Consider the following 13,072-nt stretch of genomic DNA (forward strand, 5'->3'; position numbering starts at 1 on the left):
GGTTAGACTTCCCGGACTTTCTGCGCCTGGGTTTACTTCCTTGGGCTGCATCAAACAACTTCCTCCTTTGCAGGTTGTTTGATTGACAGTCCTGTCTCAGGAGACAGGCAAGGTTAGCTTGGGCAGGGTCCTTGCGTTCCTAACTCTCCTAGGACGGAAGTCCTGTCTCGGAATTAGAGCGCTTCCGTGCTTCACATGCCTTAACTGTTTTAAGTGATGCAGGGAATGCAAAAGCAGATGAAGCCTGTTGTGAGTTCTCACTAGTACTGGGGTGGGCATGTGGGATAGTCTGGTGTTTTTCACACCTGGACTAGTGAAAGGGCCTTTGCTGCCATGCAGGGTTTTAGATTTGCAAGGCAAGCACCTGGTCCCTGTAGCTGTCCCCCTGTGCTTTCTCCCTACAAATCACAGTGGAATGGTGCGGGATCAAAGACTGCCTCAGACAGGGGTTAACTAAGCATAGTTTAGCACATCGTTAAGCAAATTAGACCGCTGTCACAAAAATAATGCCATTCATTAATCATGTACAGTCAACCCTCACTATTCATGGATTCCGTATTGGTGGATGCAAATGTCGCAAATGCTTGAATCAATCACCCGAGGCACACGGTCCTAGCTGAGGTCGAACAAGCGGGATCCCACCTTCTTAGTCCAGCCTTCATGCTGCAAACAGGTCCTTTTTGTTGTCTATTTAGTGCCACACTTTCACTTCTTTTTTTTTTTTTTGGTGCGTTTTCTGTTTTTAAAACGGCTCCCAATCAGAGTGCGGACGTGCTTTCCGCTGTTCCTCCGAGCGAGAAGTTTGCGCTGCGCCTTGCGGAGAGACCACGTGTGTGTTCCATACGCTTCGTTCAGGCGTGAGCTACAGTGCTGGCGGCCATAGTTCAATGTTACCCAACAAGGTGTCTTTAAACGGAAACAAACATAGAACCATGTTATGTATATTGTCTGGTAATGAAAAGACTGTGACTCGGGGGAACCTACCCTGTGTTTTCCCAGCAGCAACAGTTCAATATCTGCACACTCAGCGTTCACAGACACCTGATGCAACCTCATGTGAATCATGAGAACTGACTGCATTGTGAATGCGTTACACTTTCAATCAAATTCTGATCAACACAAACAGCCTGGTACAACCGTTATATGTTCCTCATTAAACTTAAGCTAGACGTCTACCTCACTTAAGTAGGAGCCTTTCTGGACATAGACAGGCCTCTAAGTCTCAGACATGTAGGGCCTCTGAGCCCTTGCAGTAATAGCAGTTTGTCTTTTTTTATATATATGCAATTTTAAAGGGTACACTCCATTTACAGTTATTACAAAATATTGGCTCTATCCCCCGTGTTGTACAATGCATCCTTGTAGCCTATCATCTTACACCCAATGGTTTGTACTGTACCTCCCACTCCTCCACCCCTGTCTTGCCCCTCCCCACCACTGGTAACCGCTAGTTTGTCTTTATTCCTGCTCTAGACCCCTTCTAAATAAATTATGACCTCTTCTTTTCTGCTTATCTGGAAAACCTAACAAAAATATTATAAAGAGAGTCCTGTCTGTCATACAAAACGAAGTAAGATTGTAATTTTTTAATAACTAGAAGTAGATCAAATTAAAGTTCTCAGTCTCTGGGTACATTAGGAAAGTCCCAATCAGCCTTAAGAAAGGCACAGATAACCACAGCCATAGGCCAAGCGCTTCAGGGAAGGATGTCTCCCTTTCTCATTTTTATGATGGCACATCTCCTGGCATTCTCCACAGTAGATGAAAAATTCAGCCAAGGATAGAGAGAGAAAGGAGATGAGCGACCTACATTCTTCTCTAAAATTAACCTAGAAATATTGTACCTTTAGAGGTCATTACTCTGAGAAAAGAGATTCATGATTTTTTATTACCCACTTTAAAATTTACAGCATCCTAGTTCAAGCCTTTACCATTGTGCTAGATGACCCCAAGAGCCTGCCCGTGGCTCTCTCTGCCTTGCCTCTGCTCAGACCATGCAGTTCTTCACAACCCCAGATGATTTTTATCACTTAAGCCCCCCATAGTTCTCAGGATAAAGTCCAAAACCCACAGCATGGCTTTCAAGGCTGCCTGAAATTTAGCTCAAATCTACCTCTACCTTCCAACACACAACTTCTTCTCCCACCTAGTCGGCTCCCTGTTTCCAAATGGAACTTGTCTCTCCCCAACATAGTGATGGAATGGTTAAGTTTAGACTCTGGTGTTAGACTGACCTGGGTTCGAATCCTGACTCAGCCACTTACTATGTAACTTTGAGCAAATAACCTTGATGCCCTCATGTTTAAATAATTTGAATAAGACCATTTATCTCAGAGAGAGGTTTCTGATAATGAAATGTTATTATGCATGGAGAGTACCTAGCAGTAGCTGGCACATTAAAAGTAGTGGATAAATATTAATTAAAATATAAACACTGTGGAGTCCCACTTTCATGTTTTACCTCACAGCCTTGAAATATCCTTCCTAGAATATTCATTCTCCTCCTTCCCAACTCTCTAATTTTACCTTTCTTCACAGCCTTGACCAATGACCTAAGTGTCACATCCTGAGGACAAGGGTGGGGAGGAGGAAAAAGGAAGTGTGATAGAGAGAGAAGAGCTAGCCAGGTTTCCTAGGGAGAGTGGAAATAGAAGCTCTGATGCTCTGGAGCAGGGGTTGACAACCTTTTTCTATAAAAAGCCAGATAAGAAATGTTCTAGGCTCTGTGGGCCATTCAGCTTCTATCTCAACTATTCAACTCTGTCGTTGTAGCAGGACAGCAGCCGTAAAAAATATGTAAATGAACAGGCATGGCTGTGTTCCGATAAAACTTCATTTATAAGAACAGTCAGCAACAACTCAACGACAACAAAAAAATAAACAACCTGATTCAAAAATGGGCAAAGGACTTGAATAGACATTTTTCCAAAGAAGATATACAAATGGCTGATGAGCACATGAAAAGATGCTCAGCATCACTAATCATTAGGGGAATGCAAATCAAAACCACAATGAAACACCACTTCACACCCATTAGGATAGCTGATATAAAATAATTAATTTAAAAAAACCAGAATATAAATGTTGGAGAGGCTGTGGAGAAATCATAACCCTCATGAACTGCTGGTGGGGATGTAAAATGGTGCAGCCACTGTGGAAAACAGTATGGAGGTTCCTCAAGAAAATTAAACATTGAATTACTATATGAGCAATTCCACTTCTGGGTGTATACCCAAAAGAAGTAAAAGCAAGGACTTGAATAGGTATTCGTACGTCAATGTTCATGGAAGCATTATTCACAATAGCCAAAAGAAGGGAATAACCCAAGTGTCCATCAATAGATGAATGGATAAGCAAATGTAGTCTATGCATACAATGAAATATTATTCGGTCTTCAAAAGGAAGGAAATTCTGACATGCTGCAACATGGATGAACCTTAAAGACATTATGCTAAGTGAAATAAACTAGATACAAAGTGACAAACGTTATATTAGCTGAGGTACCTTAGAATAGGCAAATTTACAGAAACAGAAAGTAGAATAGTGGTTACCAGGGGCTGGGGGAAGGGAGGAATGGCGAGTTATTGTTTAATGGGTACTGAGTTTTTGGTTGGGAAGATGAAAGAGTTCTGGAAATGGATAGTGGTGATGGTTGTACAACATTGTGAATGTACTTAATGCCACTGTATTGTATCCTTAAAATGGTTAAAATAATAAATTTTATATTATGCATTCTTAAGAATTAGTAAATATTTCCTTCAATCATTTCTTTTTTTTTTTTTTATTTTCTTAAAGTCGTCTTATTTTCATGCTACTGTGGACATCCAATCAGACTCCTTCTCACTGACACTTCCAGCACGGAGGACAAGGAGAAAGGCCGGGAGGGGGAATGGGGCTGTTTGGGGCCACACTCAGGAGAGAATTCTGGAATGTCGGTGCGCAGAGTGGGGATGGGGGGAGGGCGCACTCCACGCACCTCTGCTCACTGCTCCAGCCTCAAAAACACTTACACAGAAACTGGTCCCTCTGTAGCTGTTCTTCTAAGCCCAGATCCGCAACTCCAAATCTCTCACTTCTGCCTTTCTTACCTTGCCTCATTTTCCTCTCCCATAACCACTGTCCCCTCCTTCCTTATTCCCAAACTTACATTGTATTCAACCGAAAATAACTGTCCATGTGACCTTCCAACAAAAGCCCTATAATCAAAAGGAAGAGCTGCCTCCCATAAAGCGGCATGAAGATTGCTCTGTAACGAAGAGTTGGGGGAAGTACAATTTCTTATCTCCTGATACCCACATATGTCAGGGAAGCTAATATTCCTAGCTCAAGTAGCAGGTTGAGCTCCACTGAAACTGGAGGATGGGAAAGAAGAAGATGCATCTTTGCTTCACCTCTGGCTGCGTGGAACGCAAACGTCACATGAAGGAACAATGGTTGGCTTGTGCTATAGCAAACAAATCACAGATTTAAAATCCCGTTGCCAACTCCCCAGGAGGAATCACTTTCAAGCATGACTACTACCTTCTCTGGGGCACCTGACCAGCTCCCCAGCCATTAGTCACCTTGTCTGTACCTATCTCAAAAGCTGGACAATGTATTGCTCTGCATATGTCATCTGGGGTTTTTAACATATGAGTTCTTTGCTGAACTGCACTTTGATGTGGCATGCTTAGAGGAATGAAAGGATGAAGGAGATTTTTTATTTCCTGCAGAGAAGGACGAAGGCAATTATTTCATCAGGCATACTCCTTCCTTCTACGTCTTCCCTTTCCTCTGTCATCCACGATGGGGAACAATAAAGAGAATCAATTAGCAAAATGAAGTTAATGGCTGAGTTGACAGTAGCATTTTCAATGGAGGCTGACATAGAAAGTGCTGTGGCTTTGATTCCTGGTATCTGTTCCCGTGGAATGCGGACAACATCATACAAATGTTAGCATCATCACACTGTCAAGGACTTTAAGAGGAAAAAAATTATTTTTAAAATAAATAATTAAGGGTTTGTGCAACTGCCTTTGGGCGCCTGTGGTTGACTTCTCCCATTTAAACAGACGCTTATTCTTATAATATTATCTGTAGCCAAACGTTAATGACGATGATAGTGATGGTGATGATGATAATGTAGCAATGATACAATGGCTTTACTTGGAAAATACTTCTTTTCTTCTTATGCTAACTGCTACAGCCAGATATTCGGCAGGTGTAGTATGGACTCCACCAGCTTGCTTCTAAACACACATGACAATGCTGTATTTATAGGGGATTCCCTGGAAAAGGTAGAGACAAGAGAGACAACCCCCCTGACAAAGAATGATAGTGACCTCCCAAATGAGCACAGTGAATCTTTTTAAAACACTGAACATCCCCATTGTTTTCCCAAAGCTCAGGTGTGTTAGCTATCTTTGGCTACATAGCAAATTACCTCAAGACTCAGTGGTTTTAAAACAATAAAATTGATTTTCTCAGCTTCAGGAATTTAGAAGCAGCTTAGCTGGGTGGTTCTTGCTCCGAGTCTCTTGTGAGACTCAAAATGATGGTGGCAGCTGCCATCACCTGAAGGCTTCAGTGGGGCTGTAGGGTCTGCTGCCAGGCTGTCTCACTCACACCCGGCAGTTAGTGCCGGTCATGGGCAGGAAGCCTCAGGCACCCTGAGTGTCCTCACATCACAGTGATGTGCTCCCTCTGGTAGAGAGTCATCCAAGGGAGCAAGACAGAATGGCAATGCCTGTTATGACCCAGCTCAGGAGTCACAACCCATCACTTCTAGAACATTCCATTAGTTAGAAGCCAATAACTAAGTCCACCCACATGCAGGGATGGGGGGGCGCAGAATTAAGACGGGAGGGGAATCAGGCAGCATCTCTTGAAGGGAGGAATGTCGAAGTATTTGTGGACATAGTTTAAAACCACCACATAAGGTTTCATGATCCCGACATAAATAGCCCCCAAATGGAAATTCTTGTGTTCAGTAAAATTATCTCACTTTTTAAAAAATGCACATTTATTGAGCATTTACAAGCATGACTTGAAAGTGATAAAATACCTTGGTCACAATTATTCTTTATGTGGGGCCTGCTTATTGCTTCCAAAATACAGAACTTGCATAAAAGTCTTTTACAAATGAAAGGGTTTGTACAAAGAACACGAAGTAAGAGCAAAGAGTCATTGCCACTTAGGAATCCCGAAGTCAAATAAACAGAAGGAATTGAATGTGAGTTGAAAATAACAGAATATTAAATCAACCATAATAGCATGTATTATGAAGTTATAAATATATACACAGTAACTTCTAGAGAAGAACTCCTATAATCTAAATTTTATTATATAAGTGCTTATTTCAAAATTGCTGGACTGAAACTAAATTAGCTCTTCAATATGGTTAAGTGATTGTTCTTGGTTTGGGGTGAAATTTTGTTACAAGACTAAGTAAGTATAAAATCTATTTCAATAAATTTGCTTTAATTGCATGGATCTCTTAATCAAGAAGAATTCTAAAGAATTGGTGTTATAAATTGGTGATTTACCGCCACTAAGACTTAAAGAATATGCTATCAAGTGCTATGAGTTTGGTGAAAGTATTGGAACTTTGAGATGTTTTCAGAAGACCCAGTTTAGATCTGGGCTAAAGTCCAGAATCAGAGCATCTCTCTCCATCAGCCACATCAAGAAAAGGGAGTAAAATTAGGGCACGGGCAGCAAGACCCTGCCCTGTGCACATTCTCAGAAACATGGACAGTAATTAAGAGCATGGTCTTTCAAAGCAGACAAACTGAGCTGCCAGTGGAGTTAAGACTAGTTAGTTTACCTTTCTAACCTCATTATTTTCATCTGCAAAATGGGTCCATCAGCAAAACTACTCAGAGATGTCCCTGTTACCTAACTGGATGGGTACTTTTTAGTCCTAGACCTCTCAGCTTCATCAACACAGCTAACACTGTCTCCTTTTTGAAACAACTTTCCCCAAGCTTGGTAGAAAGGAAGCGTTATCCTCTCTCCATATTCCTGCTTGGGTTCACAGTGGAATAAGCCAGTCCTTCCTGCAAGTCCTGACCTCCACTAGGCCACATTTAGTAGGAGGTAGGGCACTGCTGTAAAAGGTCACTGCTTGTGGGTGAGATAGGGCTGTGCTTTCAGCTAAAGCCAGAAATCAAGGGCGTGTTCTTGATCCCTCCCACTTTTTTATCACATGCCACAATCAATCAACACCAAGTCCTACTCATTCTTTTTTTAAACTAAATCTGGACTCAACCTCTCCTCTCAGTCCCCACAGCCATCTCCCTGGTCACCATCATCTCTCACCTGAACTATGGAAATAGGTCCCATGGTGGTTAATTTTATGTGTCAACTTAGTAGGCTATGGTGTCCCGTTGTTTGGTCAGACACCTGTCTAAATATTGCTGTGAAGATTATATATATATTCACATCCTATTGATTCTGTTTCTCTGGAGAACCCTAACTAGACTAACACACCCCCCTAAGTGGCTTCCCAGCTTTCCTATCCATTCTCCACAGGATAGGCAGAATGTTCTTTGTTAAAGCACGTATCACGTCATTTTCCACTTTAAACCATGTCTATGTCTTACTGTTGCACTTAGAATAAAATCCAAAATCCTAAACGTGCTCTTCACATCTCAACGTGATATGATCTCTGTCCTCCTCTGGAGCCTCATCTCAACCCTTCTGGCCACTTGGCATCCTCCAGATGGGCTCTCTCTTCTTTCTGTTTCTCAAATGTACTGAGCTCCTTCTTACCACAGAAGCTTTTCCCTCTGCCTGGAGCCCACTTCCTAATCCTCTTCATGGAGCTGCCCTCTAGTCATCGTCAAGTGGTATTTCCTCTGTAAGGCTCTCTCCCTGACCCCCAGTAATAATAATGAGCTAAAGGTTTACTTTGTGCCAGTCTCTGTTCTACATACCTTACGTATATTAATTTACTTAATCCTCCCAACAACTCCAAAAAGTATATATCATTATTCTCCCCATTTTCCAGGTGAAGAAATTGAGGCAACACAAAGCTAAAGCAATGTGCCCAAGATCACGCAGCTGAGCTGGGATTTGAATCTAGACATTTTGGCTCCAGAGTCTTAGAGAACTTCACCACTGAGTTTATCTTTCCCTGGATCAAGGACTCCCTCAGTAACTTTCTTAGTACCCTATTATTTTTCCTCGCAGTATTTATTGCAATTCATAGCATAGATTTATATATTTGATTACTTTCTAGCTTCCACCACCATCCTATCAAGTGCCATGAGGACAAGGACACTCCCTGTTTTGCTCACCTTTGTACCTAGCAGAGTTTGGATAATATTAGTTCTCAATAAATATTTGTGATTATATATCATCATCCCTTCTTTCCCTAGTTCATTATTTATAGGTAGCAAATTCTCAAAACTCATCCTCAGGGCCCCAGAATCAGGCAGGAATAATGACGGGAGTCCTAATGAAGCACTGGGCTAAAATACTCAGTGTCTAGCCTTGGCTATGTTTTTGCATCAACTGTGTTCATTGCATGGGCCAGACTGCACAGCAGCACAGATACCTATGGGATGGGATTTGAGAATCGCTAACTCCCAAAATTTCACCCACCATCTACTTGAAATATAATCATTAGAGATATTATTTCTTCTAATCTCTCATTGGAATTCAAATGTCCCCTGGAAGCTGAGAGCTGGCAATCATTATTAGTTAACATCTCAGCTAGGATTGCAGGACGGATAGCGCACTGGGAATGTGACACTGAGTAGGTGCCTCCAGACCAGATGAGCCAGGTAGCTGGAGCTGGCTCATCAGGAGCAGAGCGGGAGGGAGCTTTAAGTAGAGCCGAGAGGACTCAAAGCTCATTTTGCCTTCTCCACAATGTTCAGGGGCTTCCAACTTGGCTCTGCAAGAGCTGCCTTGATAGACGTTGTAAATGGCTCCTATGGTTTGCAGAAAATCTCTCATTTTTACCTTTATCTAATGCTGTATCCATGCAACAAGAAAACCACCAATTCAAAAGGTGAGAAACTTAATCAAGGGGTTGTTTTGCCTTCAAGACACCAAACTGGTTTGGCTGATTCTTCACTGATTTAATGAAAAGTGCCGGGTCGTGTAGCTGCGACCCAATTAAACATTGTTTCTTTCCACCTCCCCCCAACTGAGGACACTGGAAGACCACCCAATACCAGGTTTAAAACGGGAAATGTTGATAGTCATCAAAAAGATTTCAAAGTAAAATTAGGTGTTCTCTTCCTACTTCTCAAATTTATACTATCCCCTTATAATGGTGCTACGTTAGCATTTTAAGACAAACGCTTATACATTTACTTTGCATTCAAACTAATGACTTCTGGAAGGAAATACTGACCTTGTATTGACTAGATTGATCATATTTTAGAAACAAAAAGCCCAATTTTTTTTTTCAGAATAGGGTCAGAATTCTGACCCTAATCCACTAATTCTGGAAACAAAAGTAGTTAAAATTCTTTGAAGTTTACTTTAGATGGAAAGTTACATAAATTAGGTTGTACTTACTACTGGATAAAATAGGGCAATTAGCTGCCTTCAGGAACCATCTAGGGATGTCCTGGGAGAGGGCTCAATGTGGTAGCAATTGTTTTGTAAATATGGAGACAATCTTCGAAAAGTGGGATTTTTGTCACCTTTCACTAGCATAACATTATAATTTAGTAAAAAGAAGTCTAGATGTATAGTCAGGCCTGGCTTCTTGGTCCAATTCCATCACTTTTTGCTGGATGAATTGAAACGATCACTACATTTTTCTAAAGCTCAAGGGAAGAATTTTAAGAAATAGATGACAGTTAACAGATACAATTATTTGACTACCTCTCATGAAGCAGAACAGGCAAGATGCTCCTAATTCTACTTCCATGTGCAAATTAATGGAATTAAGTATAATACATCGGGATTACACTCAGGTTACCAGGAGAAGTTCTGAGACCTTCGAAGAAGAAGAACCTCAGACACAATTGATCCTCAGAATCCTGCTGCTCACATCACCTTTTTGACTGGACTCACTGGCTAAAGCAACTCTCTTGAATCATCAACACCCTAACTTCTCTGCACACTAAGAAAAAAATATTTTAACTTCTTTCTTTCTTTCTTTCTTTTTTTTTGTTGCTTGCCGCGTCTCTCGTCTTGCGGGATCTCAGTTCCCTGACCAGGGATTGAACCCAGGCCACGGCAGTGAAAGCCCGGAATCCTAACCACGAGGCCACCAGGGCACTCCCCAAAATGTATTAACTTTTCAAAATAAAGTTTAAGTTCTCTCCCTCTGGCCTTCTCTTGCCCAACCATTCTCCCTCACTTCATCAAGTTGTTGGGATTACTAATAAAGACTTACTGGGTTTTTTGTTGTTGTTGTTGTTGTCATCAAATTTTTCTTTTATTGATCCTTGATTTTGGGTCATAGGAAGATTCCCTCCAACACCAAAGTTATAAAAGGAGTCACATTTGTTTTCTTTTAGTGTTTGTGTGGTTCCATTATTTGTACATTTGCATCTCTAATACAGTTGCCCTTCTCTCAGTTTTTCTCTTCTAGTCTCTCCCTAATTCCCCTCTCTAACGATTCCTTTATCTAAAGACACATTTGGATCAGTGAGTGTGAATCTTTGTTGTTTATGTCACTGAAATATTACAGTTCTTTATTCCCAAAGCAAAAAGCAATAGGAAAGAAAAATTCTAAGGAAAAATTATATTAATAAAAAACTTACTGTTTTTATTAGCCAACATTTTTTGAGTGCTTACCGTGTAGCTGGCACAATGCTAAGTACTTTGCATTCTCCAAAGGGAAAAGGTCATTTATAGTAAATATATAATGCAGGACATTATATTATCATGGCTACAGATAAAGTTGATTGAGAGTAAAAGAGAATAAAGAGATAATGGTTCATGATTGTGTTTTTTCCTAAGCTTTCTTTAAACCCTAATCTACCTATCTTTCTACTACTCCAGATTGAAATTAAAGGAAAAAAAATGTTTAAATATGTTAAACACATAATAATTCTGGGAACTTCATATGAAATTTTCATGTGGCAAAAACTCTCAATACAGTTGTAGGAGGTGAGATTCCACATTAAAATATCTCAGATGACAGAACAGCTTTGAATATTGGAAGCATTTGTGACACAGACTGGCATTAAAACTTGGGTGACTGACTGATGCTTGAAGTTCTCATCTTAGAGTTCCAGAAGATTTCAATGAAGTTTCTTACACAGGGAAACTTTTAAGATTTCAAAACAGGATTCGTTGTCTCATCATTTCCCCTGACAATCTTCTAACGTGCTATTTCCAAACAGATGAATAAATCAGCTCACCAATGGCAAATGGTGAAGTTGTACTTATTGGAAAGATAAAAATGAGACGAACCTGCCAACTGAAAACACCAAATTTCACGAGGTTTCGATAAAGAATTTGCTATTGATTGGATTTGATTCACATATGTGTCAGCAGCCTAAAAGTTCTGTTCCATGAAGTATTTAAGTGACTACAACTGATATAATTTGAAAGAAATTAGAAAATTGATCAATCCAAATAAGTGAAGCCCTATTTAATAGCATCCTAACCTGTGCTGGTACCTCTGTTTTTGTACTGAAGCACATCTTTAATTTTCTCGTTTGCCCAGCTCCTTTTCCACTGGGCATATCCACACTTTGCCCTATTATAAGTGAGTCTCTATAATTCTATAAATCACTGTGGGAGATTTTGTTCCCAAATATTTGCTGATCCGTCCAGTGGGAGAATTTTGCTTCTGTCCCATTTTGCTTCAGGCCTGGCCATGTGCTTTGCTTTGGTCCATAAACTGTGATGAAAATCATGGTGCTACTTCTAAGTCAAAGCTCTAAGACTGGCCACATGTTACTGCTCTCTTTTCCCTTTGCTGCAAGCAGAGCCATGTCCCAAGTAGAGCAGCTCATTGACGTGGATCCTGGAGAGGAAAGAGCCTGGAACAGGATCACCAGTAACATGAGTGAGAAACAAACTTTTGTGTTCTAAGCCACTGAAAATTGGGAATTATTAACCCAGCATTCCTTGGCCAATAAGGGACTGATTTATTCCATAGTCTTTAAAATTTTAACTGTATATCTCCTAAAATCATTTTTAGAAACTATAGATTTCCTCTAAATTGTTTAAGTTGGGCACTAAAATGTTCCACCTTATGTGCGAAAGTTATCATTTTAATTTTTGCAAATTGTAAATTTTGATTTATTTTATCCTAAATTTTGGTTGTTTAAGTAAAACCATTCCATCACTCTTTGAAATGTACCAAAATGGGTACCATATCATATTATTATAAGACCCACCATCATATTTAAAATACACAAAATATTTTATTAGGTGACAACTTAATTACATCCTCCTTGAATTTTGTTTAAAACACAGAATTAGAAATAATCTCTTTGCAAAATTACTCAAGCAATTACTAGACTCAATCACTGAACTTCTGAGTATTTTTTTTAAAAAGGCTTTGCCAAGGGTTATCAATAATGTATTAATTATACCTGTTACTCTTTCATGTGTAAGCATTTTGTGTAACCCAATAAGGAATTTGGAAAATCAAAATAGTGTTATTTATCGTACTCCTTTGCTAATACAGTATTTTGGAGAAAATATTGTATCTGGTCCTTAAATATATTCATCCAAACCTGTTACTGCAGATTTAGCTCCTTCAATTTATGGAGGTATCCATAACCTCATTGACAAGCCAGCCCTCTTTACCGAACCAGTCAGCCAAATCAGATTTGCTTTCTGACAGAAAAAAACCTGACTTCGTTTCTCAATTCAAATAAAAGTGTTAACACATGTCTCTGTGACAAGCATCTCACTTCTGAATTCTAACATAGACACAAAGTTCTGGAGCAGACCTTTTCCATGAGGCTGCTCTCTTGACAAAATAAGGCACCTCTACCTTGGCTATTTCCAAGCACAGTCTTTGGAGGGGACCTGTCATTATCACTGTTGCTCTCTTCCCCCTGATGTGATCACATTCAGGTCCCAGGTAGGAGCTGCTCCTCTCCCTGGATCCTGGAATGAAGACACTGTGGGGGAGATTCTCTTGACTTTTCTGTGCCTC

Source organism: Eubalaena glacialis, chromosome 16, assembly GCF_028564815.1.
Source record: "Eubalaena glacialis isolate mEubGla1 chromosome 16, mEubGla1.1.hap2.+ XY, whole genome shotgun sequence".
NCBI lineage: Eukaryota > Metazoa > Chordata > Mammalia > Artiodactyla > Balaenidae > Eubalaena > Eubalaena glacialis.